The sequence below is a fragment of the Grampus griseus genome, assembly GCF_964374135.1.
Source record: "Grampus griseus genome assembly, chromosome: 1".
Classification (NCBI taxonomy): Eukaryota; Metazoa; Chordata; class Mammalia; order Artiodactyla; family Delphinidae; genus Grampus; species Grampus griseus.
The window spans coordinates 167,199,644-167,212,469 of record NC_139017.1 but is presented as its reverse complement, the minus strand read 5'-3'; the positions used below and the strand labels follow the sequence as shown (position 1 = coordinate 167,212,469).

Sequence of the window (12,826 nt, the reverse complement as noted above, 5' to 3'; positions counted from 1 at the left end):
TATAGCTACTGTTTACAGTCAACAACATCAGAACGAGGTACACTACATATACATCTGAAAATAAAACCTACAATCCTTAAATTACAACATAACAGTTGTGAAATAAAAAGTCGTATTTTTATGGCAAGACGAGAAATTTAAACCAAAGATCTTCTCTGCCCTTTGGCCTCCTCTCTCCCCTCACTGTGCATTGTGTATCTGCATCACCAAACCTTTCCCATCAGCCATAAAGAGCAACATTCTCTTAGCATCAACAAGACAATACCTTAAGAGACAGCATTCCTTCTTGATCTTGTAAGGGGTCACATGACCCACCACGATGAGGTTCTGGATTATTTTAACTGTCAGTAATAGGGCATTTGATGTACAGCCAGCCCTTTGTCTCAAAAAACATATTAGGCCCGCGTACCGCAAAAAAAAAAACGATATTAACTGTCCCTTGACTTCTAACAGGTGGAACAGTTCTCAGAGCCTTCTGAGATGCTGTTCCCGGGTTGTAATCCTGAATTTTGGTTCAAATAAAATTTTCCGTTTCTTTCTTAGATTGATTAATTTTTCATTGGTACACTCTTCCATTGAGATCACCAGTTATTTTCAACTTTTCCTATCTTTTAATATATGCCTTTAAGTCTACACATTTTCCTCTAAGTAACACTTTATGCACATCTCACAAATTCTGATACGAAGTGCTGTTTGTCATTCATTTCTAAAGATAATGTTTTCTATTTTATCTCTGTCAATGTTTTTTTAAATTTCCAAATAAACTGATTTTGTTATTATTTTTACTCCAACATTATGTTTAAGATTATGAAAAACATTATGAATAATTATGTTCAACTAAAATAAATTATAAATCTGACAAGCTTTTTTAAAAACAGCAATTATATTCTGTAGAGTTTCAACTTAAACATAATTTAGATTTTGTCTTTCTTTTGTTGTTAAGCTCTAAATTCTGTAGAAGTATATTTAGAAAAAAATATAAATATGATTGGAATGTAACATTTTTCTCTGTAGCCTAACATGATTAAATTTTATAAATACTCCTTGAGTAGCTGAAAAAAAAGCATAGTCTTAATTGAATGAGAAAAAATTAAAACAGATTTATTAATTATTATTTCATGCAAATTATTCACAGCCTTTGTAATAGTTTCTCTAATTTGAATTGGTAAAACACCTCTATTTTTTTTAAAGTTTGATAATTATGATGTTCAAATCACTGATATCCTCAATTATTTTTATCTTGGTTGATTCAGTACAAAATTTCTCTTTCATACATATATTTGAAATATATATACATTCTTGTGCTAATATATATTTATATAAAAACAAGTTTACTATCTGTGTCATTTATCTGTATCAGGGGCTGGCAAAGAATGGCCCTTAGCACCTAAGAAAGGGTTTTACATATTTAAAGGGTTAAAAAAGAAGCAGCAGCAGCAAAAGATCATCTGGCCCCAAAATATTTACTATCTGGTCTTTCTAGTTTGCTAATCTACATCAGGGGGCGGCAAATTTATTCTGTAAGGGTCCAGACAGAAAATATCTTAGACTTTGTAGGGCATAAACTCTGTAGCAACTATTCAACTTGTCAATTGTAGCACAAAAGCAGAATTTCATAAATAAATTAGTATGGATGTATTCTAGTAAAACTTACCAAAAACATGAGAGGGGTCAGATTTGGCCCTTGGGTCACAGTCTGCCAACCCATGATCTAGTATATGGTTACTAACTAATCTGTCCATTTTTCTGAGATGTCAATCTCGCACACTGATAATGAATTTGTCAATTTCAACGTTTACATTTGCTTTATACATATTCTGAACCAATTATTAAGTATATAAGAATTTGTAAAGTTACATCTTCTAGAAATTAAAATTTTATATTGTAGGAATTCTCTCTCTCCCATGTAGTTTTTTGCCTTGCATTCTATGTTGACTTCTAAAGGCTGCTTATACCTGCTTTCTTTTTATTAGCATTTTCCTTTTAATGTTTCCCTGCTTTTGTTTTTAATCTCTGTCATGTTTAAATGCATATATCTAGATTTCAGTTTCTGACAAACTGAGTGACTATTTAATAGAGGAATTTAATGTCATTATTATTACAGTTACCAACAATGTTGTTTTACCACATTTACTTTTCCTTTTAAATTCATGGGATTTATGGTCCTAGCTTATCCTTTATTATTAAGGTAACTATATAACCTTTTACCATTATTTGTGCCCATTACTTACCTATTGTCTTTCAGCTCTAATCCACCCTGTAAGTAGAAGGGTGCTTTCACCTCCTGTCAGTATGGCTCCAGACACCAACTCCATTCAGATCTCTAGTCTCTGAAAGCCATTTAGAGATCCAGCAGCAGACAGGTGTGCACACCTGATATTCAAAGTACTAGCTTCACCTTGCTCTCTCACCTACTGAGTTTCTGACGGCCAAGCTGCAGTAAAACTCCCTTCTGACAAGTTTGACCAACAATCCCCTAAAACAGGGGTCCCCAACACCCGGGCCGCAGACTGGTACCGGTCCGCTGCTTCTTAGGAACCGGGCCACACAGCAGGAGGTGAGCTGCGAGCAAGGGAAGCTTCATCTGCCACTCTCCATCGCTTGCATTACCACCTGAACCATCCCCCTCACCCCCCCCCACACACACACGGGTCCATAGAACAACTGTCTTCCACGAAACTGGTCCCTAGTGCCAAAAAGGTTGGGGACCGCTGCCCTAAAGGACACTTCCTCTAAGCTCCTAGGTTCTCACAACACCACCATGTCTCCTTTTTCATTCCCTCAGCTCCAGGGACGTTAGCTGCTTCCTGTAGTTATTAATCTCTGGATTACTTCAGTGTCCCTTTGAGAATCAATCAGCTAGTTCAACAAAATTCATGTATTAGAGCCCCTCTATTTGAAATAGTGCCGTTTCTTTTTTTTCCTGACAATACTTTAACAGCTGTACTGCTAAGCTAATTAGGCTGTCATGTTGTCAACTATACTAAACAGGTCAAAATTTTGGAGCTAAACTGTAAAAGAAGATGGCCAATTTTAATGGTGATGAGGAGTAATAAAATTTGAAGTAATAAACAGTCTTGAGTAATATAGAGTAGTACCTGAAAATGGAGTATCACTGACAGGAAACTGAAAAGGAGATTTATGTTGCCAGTGAAATACAACAAAATGTTGGCAACATAAATTCTTTCTTCTACATATCACCTACTTAGGTACCTATGGAACAAAACACTTGGCAGACAGTAAAGATACCATACAAGAGTGAGAGAATTCAGGTAGCCTGAGAGTTTATCATTCTTCAGAGAGGAAAAAAATGAGGGTTCATCAACCAATGAAAACTTTACAATCAGATCAAGCTCTTCCTGTTACTTAATTATCAGCATCACTGGAAATTTGAGGAAAAAAGGACAGTAAATTAATATATGTATTAAGGAAAAAGTTTGTTAGTTTGGTAAGTAAATTAGAACACTTTATTTTCTTAACAATCAATCTATAATCTTCTTTGTTTATAGTTAATCAATTCTACTTGTTTTAAATCTCCTTAACTCTTAACTCTCCTTAACTTAACTCTTAACTCCTCAACTCTTCTTTGACAGAATTTAAGATGACCTACCACAAGGCTATTATACATGATGTGTGTGTTGTCTGCTTTTCACTGAGTATGGAGTCACTGAAATTCAAGACTCTTAGTTCTATAAAGATGCTAGCTTTCTTTTTTGGGGGGGAGGGGGGGAGAGGCATGCTGTGAGGTTTGTGGGATCTTAGTTCCCTGACCAGGGATTGAACCCCAGCCCTCAACAGTGAAAGTGTGTAGTCCTAACCGTTGGACCGCCAGGGAAGTCCCAAAGATGCTAGCTTTCTTATACTTCAAGTAAACTTTCTCATTTGATCACTGATAAAAACAAATAAGCCTGTATTAAGCTCATCCTCTCCCTTCTCCCACATCCATGCAAATTGAATCCACCCCCTCAATTAATCTGGATAAGAACATTTACCTATATGTCTGATTAAGCTCAGGACACTATTCTACATGTCTATGGTACTTATCCCCTCTGCTGACCTTTCTCCCAGTAGTCCTATCTGCCCACTTCCCCCATAGCTCTCTGAATCACATAAATGGTGCTATGGATGGAGGTGCCTCCTCGCCCCCTGCAAAAAATTCATAAACTGGAGCCCTAACCCCACAATGTGATGGTATTTGGACTTCAGGAGACAATTACATTTAGATGAGGTCATGGGGGTGGGGCCCTCATGATGGAATTAGTGCCTTTGTAAGAGACACCAGAGAGCTTGCTTGTCTCTCTCTCTCTCTCTCTCTCCCCCCCCCACCACCACCCGCCCCCCCCCACCCCCCGCCATATGGGGACATAGTAAGGAGGCAAGGCAGCCTTCTACAATCCAAGAAGGAAGTTCTCACCAGGAACCAAATCAGTCAGCCAGCACCTGATCTTGGACTTCCTAGCATCCAAAAATGTGAGAAATGTCTGTTGTTTAAGCCACTCAGCCTACGGTATTTTGTTTTGGTAGCCTGAGCTAACTAAGACAACTGGAGTATAAATTTTTGCAGGAAAAATCACAAGCACTCTGAATTGAATAGTCAAACCACTCCATTTCCTAATTCTCTGTTCTATTTCCCATCCCCTGATTTACTGGCACATGCTAATTTCTGTAGGTGAACTGAGGCTGCAATTTTCAAAACCATAAAAATCTGAAAAATCATGTCACAGCTAGGTAAAAAACAGACTGGTGGAGCTGAAATGAGTTTCTCTTCTAAAACTATGGGAAGTAAGTGAAGTAAAGAGGTAAACCTGCAAGGGAAACTCTGGAAGAGGTTTTGCACTACCTATTATAACAGATGAGTGGTAGCTAGAGAAATCAAGAAGCGCCTCCCAGGACGTGTCCAGAGGAAATAACTCCTTAAACGTGAAACAGATAAAATCCTAAACCTTTTTCCCCCTGACAGAACTGAGATGAAAATAAACAACATCATCAACAAAAAACTGAGCTTACACCAAAGACAATGAAAAAAATGCTTGTGAAAGCACTCAGTTCTTACAGATTGGTTCTTAGAAAATTCTTTTTCTTTTTTTAATTAACTTATTGATTAATTAATTAATTTTTGGCTGCATTGGGTCTTCGTTGCTGCACATGGGCTTTCTCTAGTTGCGGCGAGCGGGTGCAACTCTTCGTTGCAGTGCATGGGCTTCTCACTGCGGTGGCTTCTCTTGTGGCAGAGCATGGGCTCTAGGTGTGCAGGCTTCAGTAGTTGTGGCACTCGGGCTCAGTAGTTGTGGCCCACAGGCTCTACAGCACAGGCTCATTAGTTGTGGCATACGGGCTTAGCTGCTTCACGACATGTGGGATCTTCCCGGACCAGGGATCAAACCCGTGCCCCTGCACTGGCAGGCGGATTCTTAACCACTGTGCCACCAGGGAAGTCCCATCTTTGGTTTTTAAAACTGTGTTGAATTAATGTAGAATTCATTTTTAAAACTTTCACCCTTCACACTTAAAGATTTCAAAATATAGGTTCTAGTCTTATAGATTTCCCAAACAGAATCTGAAACTTGGTGTTTTAGGGTACGGAAAGTCTGAATAATAGTTGCACTTAACTATCATTCTTACAACAAAACTTAAAAACTAACCACAAATATCTTGAAAGAAAATCACTGGGAATTTTTTCTAGTTACATGCAATGCAAAGAGAAGCATAATCAAACAAACATGCCTTTAGGCATATTTCATGGTAAGCTGTAAGACTGCATAAAAGATGAGATTCGGAAAACATCTGGTGGGGTCCTACTTTATAAATATGGTTGCAACTGTTTTTGTTAATAAAGAAAAAAGACAAAAGAGCTAAAATTCTCTATCAAATATGACCACATTAAGATAAATCTCAACAATGAGAGAAAAGAGCTTACCACAATTATTTAGCATATATTAGATGAAACCACAGATATAAATGATTTAAATTTTTATAAGCCTCATTTTTATACTAATGACACTTGTAAAGGCATGTTAATTTGTAAACTGCTTAATGACACTATATACTGATGAAATTTTCAATAGGTATAAATTTTTAAGTACGTACATATATTATCAACTGAAGAAAACAAAACAGAAGATTTGGCAACAGGACCAACTAAATGCAGTCAGTACTGCAGTTTCTGGAGGCTACATCAAATCTTTATGTGCCATGAATGCAGCTTCCAAACACCAGTCACTTCAAAGACTGCTTTAGACAGCCATAATATGTTCCATGGGGGAGAAGGCAAGTATAAAAAACAATAAATTTTGCTTTGCTTTCTTTTTTTTAAGGAATGTCAACATTCATCTATTTCAACAATGAAATGTGAAAAACATTTTCAAAGCCTCCTCTACTTATCCTGGTTAGCAACACTGACCGTCAGAGTTGCCAAACTCAGAATTTATTTTCTTCATGAAAGACATTTTAAAAATCAAAAAAAGTATAAAAACTTGCTTGCAGTAAATAAAATCACTGTTTAACTTAATAAGAAAGATAAAGCAGTTTGCAAAGTCTGAAACAATCCATCAATCAACAACTGTGAGGCAATAGTGAGTATTTTTCCTTAGTAAAACAAGACCTCTGAAAGGAAAACGAAGTCTGGAAGTTGGATAAAGTAAAATGATTGTAGGGACCATGAGTTGTTTAATCATATTCTTTTGTAATAATGAAAATAATAATGTTAAAATAAGTGCCATGATCAATAACTACTCCTCAGTGAAGAAGTCCTTTGCTTAGCATTTCCAGAGACAATAAAGAGTCTAACCAGTGGATCACACACCATCACCATCTCAGTCCACTACTTAACATGACCAAGTTGATCTCTCAGAAAAAGAGAGGAACCAAATGAACAAGAACAGTGGGTGGAAAACATGTACCACTCCACTTCTTTGGCATTATTCTGAGCATGTCTTCTCAATGATTACTGTGAACATAGCTTAAGAGTTTAGACAGGGATACCGAGAGAAAAATGAAAAGGACTAGGCACTGAACCTGATAATCAGTGCCAGTTTGGACTCCTTAGTTTGTAATTTAGCTCCATTATGAGAAAATTAACTGAGTTAAAACAAATGTGTACCAACAATCAAGCAACAAGCATGAAACACTTTTGTTTTGCTTAAGTAATTTAAGATAATTCAAGTAACAAACTTGCGGTATTTTTTAAAAGACATAAAATGAAACAATGCAAAGTTTGCCTAATTTTAAGTATAAAATATAGAATTCATAATGTTTTCATGGGACTTGCCTGGTGGCACAGTGGTTAAGAATCCGCCTGCCAATGCAGGGGACATGGGTTCAAGCCCTGGTCCGAGAAGATCCCACAGGCCGTGGAGCAACTAAGCCCGCGCGCCACAACTACTGGGCCTGTGCTCTAAAGCCCACAAGCCACAACCACTGAGCCCGAGTGTCACAACTACTAAAGCCCGCATGCCTAGAGCCCGTGCTCTGCAACAAGAGAAGCCACAGCAATGAGGAGCACGCGCACCGCAAGGAAGAGTAGCCCCGCTCGCCGCAAACAGAGAAAGCTGGCACGCAGCAACGAGGACCCAACGCAGCCAAAACATAAATAAATAAATATTTTTTTTAAAAAAAGGACATGTGGCTAAAGAAGTTTCTTTAATCTTTTCTGCAGTTGATTTGAATCTAATAGTTCTGTGTGTAAGAATAAACCACACTATTTCCAACAGAAAATGACCAAGCCTGGCCTCTACTTTTATCCTGGAAGGGATAAGCAAAGACCTGGTAGACATCTCAAACTCCTGGAGAGAGCTTCTAAATTTCACACTAATACCAGACAGGTAAGCAAATTAGACACACACACACACACACACACACACACACACACACAATATCCTGAAGAGAACCAAGTAGGCACGAAAATAACAAATGTCACTTATTGAAAGCATTAGCATGTCCTGTTCTGAGGCAGAATTTTATATAGTCTTCATAACAATCCTCTTAAAGAGTGGTACAATTCTAATTCTCTCCTATATAGCAGAAGAAGAAACCAAGTTCTAGAGATATCAAATAATTTACCCAACATCATATAACCAGAAAGTGACAGACCAAGTCCCAGAACCTGGAGTCTGTTTTGACTCCAAGCCTATAATTCTTTTCCCTCTATTTTGAAGGTTCTACTTTCCATAATGATCTACAAACATGTCAACTATTAAACCTAAGGAGGGACTTCCCTGGTGGCGCAGTGGTTAAGAATCTGCCTGCCAACGCAGGGGGCACGGGTTCAAGCCCTGGCCCAGGAAGATCCCACATGCCGCGGAGCAAGTCTGTGCGCCACAGCTACTGAGCCTGCGCTCTAGAGCCCATGAGCCACAACTACTGAGCCCGCGTGCCACAACTACCAAAGCCCATGCACCCAGAGGCCGTGCTCCGCAACAAGAGAAGCCACCACAATGAGAAGCCTGCGCACCTGAACGAAGAGTAGCCCCCACTCGACGCAACTAGAGAAAGCCCACACGCAGCAACAAAGACCCAACGCAGCCAAAAATTAATTAATTAATTAATTTAAAAATATATATAAATCTAAGGAGACTGAGTTTCCTACAGAACTCCCCATTTTTCCAGGTATGCCAATTTAGAAAAACTTCCTCACTCTGTAAACAGATGTTAAGATATTGTTGGGAGACAAATGAATCCATATAAGGCTGTCTCTGAAAGGCAGGGGATAAAAGGGGGGGTAATAAATCAGATATGAGTTACTAGGTTCATCCATCAGATTAGGAAGATGACAACAAAACAGACCACGAAGGGAAGCAAGATAATATTTGGTGACCCTTCTCCCTGGAATTCATGTACTCTGACTTCTAAAAGAAACGAATAAAATGGCATACAGAAAGGCACTTGTGGGCTTGACAACTGAGAGCACTGCTAGATCATCCTTTCTTAAATGCAAACTATGCATTTGCAAGCAGCACCGTCTTTCAGAACACTTAAGGGCTTTGGGCCAACTGCTAGGGTCAAATCACAACTGGAAACAGTAAAAATCTGAAATGGAAAACTAAGCTATTCCCCTTGTGTGCCAGTTATCGACTGCTTGCCTTTCAGCTCAAAATTCAACTTGTCTGCCAGTACAGTGAAAATGGATCTGGCACAATGTAAAGCTTGTCAGTAGAGGGCACTGTAAAGATATTGCAGGAGGAAAGGGTTTTGCTTCCTGGTTCCTGTGGGCATGCACAGCAGGCTCCTGCAGAACACACAGCTTCTCCAGAACCTGACTTCCCCAGTGCCCAGCGGCTCTACAGGGCGCAGCTTCTTCAGTGTCAGGATTCTGCTGCAATGTGCAGCAGCCAGCAGTACCCAGTGACTAACAGCTACCCCTGGTACCCTCTGAAGCCATTCTGCAGCAGAGTGCCGCCTAGAAAAAACAGCCCTGTGAAGAGTTTTCCCTCAGCACCTTAGAAGGCAGAATTCTGGAAAGTTCCAGAGGGTGGATTTCTAGTAAGTTCCACTGATGTGGCACCACAGCAACTTCTCTACCATTCAGAGAACCACATCATGCCAGATCTCAGCCCAAGGTGGGGGGAGCAGTCTCCTAACAGTAGCATGAAATAGAGGCACAAGGTTGGACAGGCCTTTTTTAGATTTTGGAGAGGACATACATTACATATGAGTGTGATACACCTCGACCTACCTACAAAGTCATCTGGGAGGTTTCTAATTTTGATTGAGGGAAAGAACAAAAGGAGGCTCTGCAGTAAGTTTAGGCTGCAACACAAGCTGCTCTACCACATGGGACCTGTGATCCAGCAGATTCAAGGTTATCTGAAGTGCCTGTGGCAGAGATGCTGTAAGGAGCCTGTAGCCATTGTGCACTGCAGCAGCTCTTTGCTAAAGGAACCGGTGCTAGAGAAGCCAGCTTTCCTCAACACTCCGTAAGATGAATTTCCAGCAAATTCCAGAAGAAGGATTTCTAGCACGTTCTACTGGTATGACACTACAATGACTTCTCTACTATAAGGTTATGCCACAGCCACACACTCTCTGGTAACAGGGTGGAGAAGAAGGCTCTTCCATGGGGACTCCATCTTGGCCCCAGGAGAAGCAGCTACTCCTTATATTTGTAATTTTTATATCATTTAGAGTTCTCTTTCTTACTAGCCAATCCCTCTGTACTCCAATCCCTTATTATATTTAATAATCCTTTATATTAAACTTTCCCTATTCAACTTACTACAGTTTTTCTTTGCTCCTGAGACTCAGACCAACATACCTGATTAATAGCGTGGGTGGTTCTGTTCAGTGCCATGAAAACCAACACTAGAAACTCATCCTAAACAATTAAGAATTCATTTTGACATATTTTACTTTTAAAACTCAAAGTTAAACAAGAATGATTTAGACCGAATTTAAGTATAGTACTAAGCCCAAATTAATTTACATATTCCTGAATAGCGCTATTTCAATCATGCTTTGGCAAGTTGTACATTCCTTCTCCAAACATTCTATAGTTTGAACTATCATTAATCAACACTTATAACCACCAGCTTTTAGCATTATTTTCAGTAATTCTTCCTCTTATTATTCAAGCTCTTAAAGGCCTAAAATATAAAAGCCCAAATTGAAAATGTTATAATATTAATTTTTATTATTAAAAGGAATGTTTCTTACATGTAAATACTGACAATCTCAAAACAGCTTGGTTCAAGGTTATTGGCTTGACTCTCTCTACATTCCAGTAAGAGACTTCTTAACTCTACCCCACTCTTAACCACAAGGAAGACCAAATAAGCATGTAATGGTGAGTTGGTACAAGCTGAAAGATTTCTTGGGAAATGGCTTAAAATGCAGGGGACCCACAGCGACATCTTAAAACAGTTTGTGTCTCCTGTGCCTGTTACTTGGAAATAAACTAAGGAGTTCACTATTCTTTAACAGATCAACAAAATTTTAAGCCTAACAAATTCCAATAATCTATTTATAAAACCAAACAAACAAAAAAGCCCTGTAAAATTATCAATACTAAGAGGGAAAGACAGCCATATCTTTTACGAAAGTAGAAAATAACCACCAACACTCCACCAAAAAGTGAAAAGGGAGACTAACGGATTACACATTGAAAGGCAAACAAGTGCTTTACGAGATTTTTAATGAACTTTATAGAGTCATACTCTAATTTCTAAAACAACAAAAAGGAAAACTAAATATCACTGACAGTTTATTTTGAATTACTCCATAAATGAAATGTGTAAAACTGTTAGTAGTCACTATCATGGGAGGTGTGTCTAAAAAAATGTATAAGAGAAAATAGAAATTACTCTTCAAGTAATGTTGTATGTTTGCTTAAAAGTTTGCTTTAGAAAAATAGAAATTCGGGCTTCCCTGGTGGCACAGTGGTTAAGAACCTGCCTGCCAATGCAGGGGACACGGGTTCCAGCCCTGGTCCGGAAAGATCCCACATGCCGCGCAGCAACTAAGCCCATGTACCACAACTACTGAGCCTGTGCTCTAGAGCCCGTGAGCCACAACTACTGAAGCCCGCGCACCTAGAGCCCATGCTCCACAGCAAGAGAAGCCACCGCAATGAGAAGCCTGCGCACCGCAATTAAGAGTAGCCCCCGCTCGCCACAACTAGAGAAAGCCCAGGCACAGCAACAAAGACCCAATGCAACCAAAAATAAATAATAACTAAATAAATAAATAATTTTTTAAAAAAAAGAAAAATAGAAATTCAGCTCTGACATGGAAATTTCTTTTAGGAAAAAAAAGGTTTTTCTTACTTGAGAGAGTCCAGGGGACGATGCATGTCCCGGGGGCGTTGCCGCTAGATTTGGATGCCCCTTGTTTATTTCATGTGCTGAGTAAGGGGAAGGGGTTGGGGGTCCCGGCTGTCTTGCTACTTGTGTTACCTGTGAGGAAATCAATTTAGTAAGAGTATTAGTAACTCAATCTTCATAAATATTGCCAAAGTAGCTAATTTTTTAAATATGGAAGTATCTGTCTCACACTTTATACTAAAGTGCCAGACTGACTAAAGGCTTAAAATTTCAAAATTGAACAAATGAAATTCCTAGAAAAAAAGACATGAATATTTTCATCCATTCGATAAAAGATTCTTGAAACATACCTAAAACTAAAAATCTTAAAGGAAAAACTATGCTAAATGAAAAAAGTCAGACTAGAAACTACATACTGTACGATGCCATTTATATGATATTTTGTAAAAGGAATGAAAAAGAAATAAATTATTACAAGGGAAGAGGATAACTACGAAAGGGGCACAGGGAGATTCTGGGGGGATGACATAACTGTTCTGTATCATGTCTGTAGTGCAGATTACATCTCTTTGTGCTTGTCAAAACTAACAGAACTGTATACTAAAAAAGGTGAATTTTACTTTAGGTAAATTATACCTCAATAAACCTGAACCAAAAAAAGTTACTTATAGAGCATAATCTCATTTTTGTTTTTAAAAAAGTACATCTAAATATACATGTACATGCACATGTACATGTATATATATTTCTATATGTGTATCTACATCTACATATGTGTGCATATATATAATATACTCACAAGTATACATGTCACATTAAAAAGATCTGTAAGAAGATACACAAAGATCTTAAAAGAAAGCATGTAGGCGTTTCTTTTTTTTCCTATCATTTTTATTTTCTAATATAGTTCAACAGTCAATTAGCTATTTTACCCAAGTTCTTAGATCCTCTGAATTCTACCATAGAGTTAAAAACTCTACCCAGGGAGAAATGAAAGTGGTCTCCAAATGACATTAGATTTTCCTGGAATTCAATCAATCAGTCAGAGGCTCTGAAGAAAGTTTACTCCTTGA

At 38.4% G+C, this 12,826-nt stretch overlaps 1 protein-coding gene across 13 annotated transcripts in view; it reads right to left on the bottom strand.

The window, feature by feature from the left end:
- The window catches only part of EIF4G3 (eukaryotic translation initiation factor 4 gamma 3), a 367,019-nt gene that overhangs the window by 230,127 nt on the left and 124,066 nt on the right, over nt 1-12,826 (bottom strand). For all 13 annotated transcript variants that reach the window (XM_082654532.1, XM_082654527.1, XM_082654535.1 and 10 more), the window contains exon 3: nt 11,757-11,885. The gene's annotated coding sequence lies outside the window, so the exon portion shown is untranslated. The remainder of the gene's footprint in view (nt 1-11,756; nt 11,886-12,826) is intronic.